Source organism: Mus caroli, chromosome 11 (genome assembly GCF_900094665.2).
Source record: "Mus caroli chromosome 11, CAROLI_EIJ_v1.1, whole genome shotgun sequence".
NCBI lineage: Eukaryota > Metazoa > Chordata > Mammalia > Rodentia > Muridae > Mus > Mus caroli.
Genome location: NC_034580.1, coordinates 94771859 through 94776223, shown reverse-complemented (window position 1 = coordinate 94776223; position 4365 = coordinate 94771859).

The window sequence follows — 4365 nt, the reverse complement described above, 5'->3', positions numbered from 1 at the left end:
GCGTGGTTCCTGCTCATAAACTTTGTGTTTGATGAGCTGAAGCAGGAGGATGACTATGAGCTTAGGGCAAGCAGGGCTACTGTGTGAACTTTCAGCCAGCATGGGCTACGTAGTGAAACTTTTTTTTATGTTTAAGGATATTTTGCCTGCATACATATCTATGTACTTCATATGTGTCTTGTACCTGAGGCCAGAAGCAGACAGCAGATCTCCTGAAGCCAGAGTTAGAGATGGTTGTGAGCCAGCGTGTGGGTGCTAGGAAGTGAATCCTTAATTGACTGTTTGTTTGTTTGTTTGTTTGTTTGTTTGGAGGGAGGGAGGAATGGATTTTGTTGTTGTTGTTTTGTTTTGTTTTTGCTTTTTTCTTTGGTTTTTTCAAGACAGGGTTTCTCTGTGTCACCCTGACTGGCCTAGAACTCTCTCTCTGTAGACCAGCCTAGCCTTGAACACAGAAATCCAGTTGCCTCTGCCTCCTCAGTGCAGGGACTAACAGAGTGTGCCACCACCACCCACTACCCAGCCCTTGTTTTCTTTCTTGAGACACGGTCTCTATTGTGTAGCTCTGGCTGTCCTGGAACTTACTGTGTAAACCAGGCTGGCCTCAAACTCTCAGAGATCCTCTTGCCTCTGCCTCCGGAGTGCTGGAATTAAAGGCGTGCATTAACACACCCAGCTTGTGAGATCTTATTTTTAAAATTAATAATACCAATAACAGAGCAGGGACAATAACTCAATGGGAAAGTGCTTGTTGTTCAAGCGAGAGGACCAAAGTTTGGGTCCTCAGCACCTGTGTAAAAGCTGTGTGTTGTGCTCCTAACCCCAAATCTGGAGGAGACAAAGACAAGTGAACCCCAGGGTAACCAGCTAGTCCACCTAAATCATCAAGCTTCAGGCTCAGTGAGAGACTGTCTCAAAAATTAAGGTTGAGGATAGGTATGGTGACCCACACCTTTAATCCTGGCACAGAGGCAGTAGCAGGCAGGGTTCTGTGACTTTGACCCCAGTCTGGTCTACATGGGGGTTTCCAGGCCAGCCAGTGCTACTCAGAGAGACCCTGTCTTAAGGCAGAAATGTTCTGTGACCATGTCTAGGAACCCTGTGAAAGTGGTCTCTGTACTGCCACCTGGTGGTTGAAAATGCCACTGCCTAAATTCCTTGCTCTCTCCTACCCATGCTCCCAACAGAAGTGGGGATAGTTTTTCACATTACCAGCCCAGGAGATTGGATGCATCTGTTCAGTTTGCTTCCTAATTCCCAGCCCATTGCTGCCATTTGGATCTTTGGCTCACCCACCCAACACGGGCAGGGCAAAGGAAGCAACACAGTCACACCAGCCACCAAAAAGGAGGCCTGCAGCTTAAAAGGTGCATGTTTCTCAGTGACTAAGACTCCTTGGAGCTGGGATCCAGAGTCAGAAAGGATGGATTTGAGACCCAGAATAACAACTTGGCCTCTTGTTGCCTCTGCTTTTTGTTAGTTAGTTTGTTTGTTTGCTTGTTAAGTCTCTGGCCAGGGATGATGGTTTATGCATATAACACCCACACTTGGAAAGTGGGAACAAATGGATCAGAAATGCAAGGTCATCCTCAGCTTCATAGAGAATTCCAGGTGAAAACAAAGTCTCTCAGGATCTCAGTTTTCCACATAGAGAGGGTAGCAGACAGAACCAGCTCTTTGGCTCTGCTGGGAAGATTAAACAGGAGAATATAAACAAACCTGCAATCCCTACACTCAGGACAATGAGGCGGGGCATAGAATGAGTTAGAGGCCAGGCTAGAAAAAAAAAAAAAACCACAAAGCTGCTTCCAGGCATCGGCAGAGGACCCACCCTAGAATGTCACCTTGTAAGTAATGACAGTTCTGAAAGTGGTCGAAATGAGTATGAGAGGAGCAGGAGTAACTAGGTCACCTCCTCTTGCCAGCATGGGCAAGGTAGCATCCTTAGTACCAGGGAAGGAATGGCTGGCTCAGCATTCACGCTATGCCCACCCCTGTGCTGTCCTGGACCGGTCCCATGGGACAGAGGCAGCCCTCCATACTAAACAAAGCCCAATTCCTGAGTGACTCCCAGTGGCGAATCTCTAGCTGTTCAGTCCCATATTCTGGCTGTTGAACTGTCTCCCTGCTGAGTCTGGCGGGTGCATACATGTAATCCAGGACTCAGAGGCTGAGGCAGGAGGATTGAGAGTTTGAGAGCAGCCTGTACCCCATGAAAAGACCCTATTTCCAAAAACCAAACAAGCGAACAAACCAACAATAAGAAAAAAAAAAAAAAAAGACAACCCTATCCCTGCTTTGGGCTCAACTCCTCAAAGGAGCGTTTTCTTCTTTTCTCTGCTCCCTGTTCCCAGACCAACAGTGATTCTCCTCGGCTTAATTCCTACAGGCCTTATACTTATCATCTCACATTGCATCCTGATCCTTTGGATCTTATTACAACCCACTTAATTTATTCATTCAACAAATATGTATTGAGTGTCTGCTCCATACCAGCTACTATTACAGATACTGGCCAGTGAGCAAGATGCAGTCAAGATGCAGTCACAGGGCTGAACCATTCTGGTGTGCAAGGTGAGCATGAAGCAAATACACAAAGAAACATATGTAATGTCATAAGCCAGGAGTGTCTTTTTTTAAGATTTATTATTACTATATGTAAGTACACTGTAGCTGACTTCAGACACACTAGAAGAGAGCATCAGATCTCATTACGGATGGTTGTGAGCCACTGTGGTTGCTGGGATTTGAACTTAGGACCTTCGGAAGAGCAGTCAAGTGCTCTTAACCACTGAGCCATCTCGCCAGCCCCAAGCAGGAGTATCTTGAGCAAAACAAAGACTAGGGGAAGCCGGGCGGTGATGGCACACGCCTTTAATCCCAGCACTCAGGAGGCAGAGGCAGGCGGATTTCTGAGTTTGAGGCCAGTCTGGTCTACAAAGTGAGTTCCAGGACAGCCAGGGTTATACAGAGAAACCCTGTCTCAGAAAAAAACAACAACAAAGACTAGGGGAACAGAGTAGGGAGTGGGTTTTTTCCAAGTGGTCAGTATAGCCTAGGGAATGGAAAAGGCAAAATCTCTAAGCCAACAATGATTGTGACAAAACAAATGGTCAGGATGGCAGAGAGGAGGGATAGAGGAATACATTTATTTAGAGCAAGGGTCTCACTACACAGCCCTGGGTAGCCTGGAGCTTTCTGTGCAGGGCAGGTTGGCTTTGAACTTGGCAGAGATCCTCCTGCCTGGGCCTCCTGAGTATTAGGATTAAAGGGCCGTGTCGCCCCTTCTCTTAAATGGAATCACACAGTGTGGTGTTATGTGCCCGCTTCTGTTATCTGGTATTGTTTGAGATTCGGCTATGCATCTAGAGACCATTTTTCCTTTTATTGTCATCTACTTATTCTGTTTTACGAATATATCACAACTTCTTTGTTCATTGAAGAACATTTCTTTGTTTTGTGTGCATTTGTATGTTCATGTGTTGTGTGTGACTGTGGGGGAGTTGTAGGTGTGTATGTGTGTGGTGTGTGTGAGTGTGTGTGTGTAGTGCATGGTGAGTATGTGTGTGTATATGATATATGTGTGTATGTATGTTTACTTTTGTTCTAAGATGAGTTCTTGCTCCATCCCTCAGGTTCACCTGCGTTAATAATCCTCCTGCCTCATTTCTCTAGAAAGCTAGGACTGTGCAGGCCTGTTATCATAGCCAGCTTCTTTTGTGGTGTATGTGCAGATGTGTGTCCAGGTGTGTTAATCCATGCACAGGAGCACAGGGACCAGAGGAGACTATCACATGTCCTCTATTGCTCTCTATCTTATTCCTGTGAGACAGGGTCTCTCACTAAACCTGAAGTTCAGACAGGCTGGCTGGCCAGCAAGCTCCTCTCTCTCCCCAGCACTGGTGCTGTAGGTGTGTGGAGCCATGTACAGCTCTGATCTGGATGCTGGGGATTCAAATGGAGGTCCTCAAGCTTGCCTAGCAAGCGATCCCACCCACTGTGCTGGTCCTCAGCCGCACACCCAGCCTGCTTGCTTGCTTTTCTATCTTGTTGTTTTGCAATAGGATTTCAGGCTTTGGCCTAGCTGCAAACACCACTCACTCTGTGGCTCAGGCTGGCCTCACCATTGTGGCAAACCCTTCTGTCCCGATCTCCTCAGTACTCTGATAACAGGGATGAGCCACAGCGCTCCTCGCTGTCCTTTTCCTTAGGATGTCTAGCTGTGTGCACAGAAGCAGGCGTGTGGATAAAAGCGCAGGTGTCAAGCCCGGCATGGTGGCGCACGCCTTTAATCCCAGCACTCGGGAGGCAGAGGCAGGCGGATTTCTGAGTTCCAGGCCAGCCTGGTCTACAAAGTGAGTTCCAGGA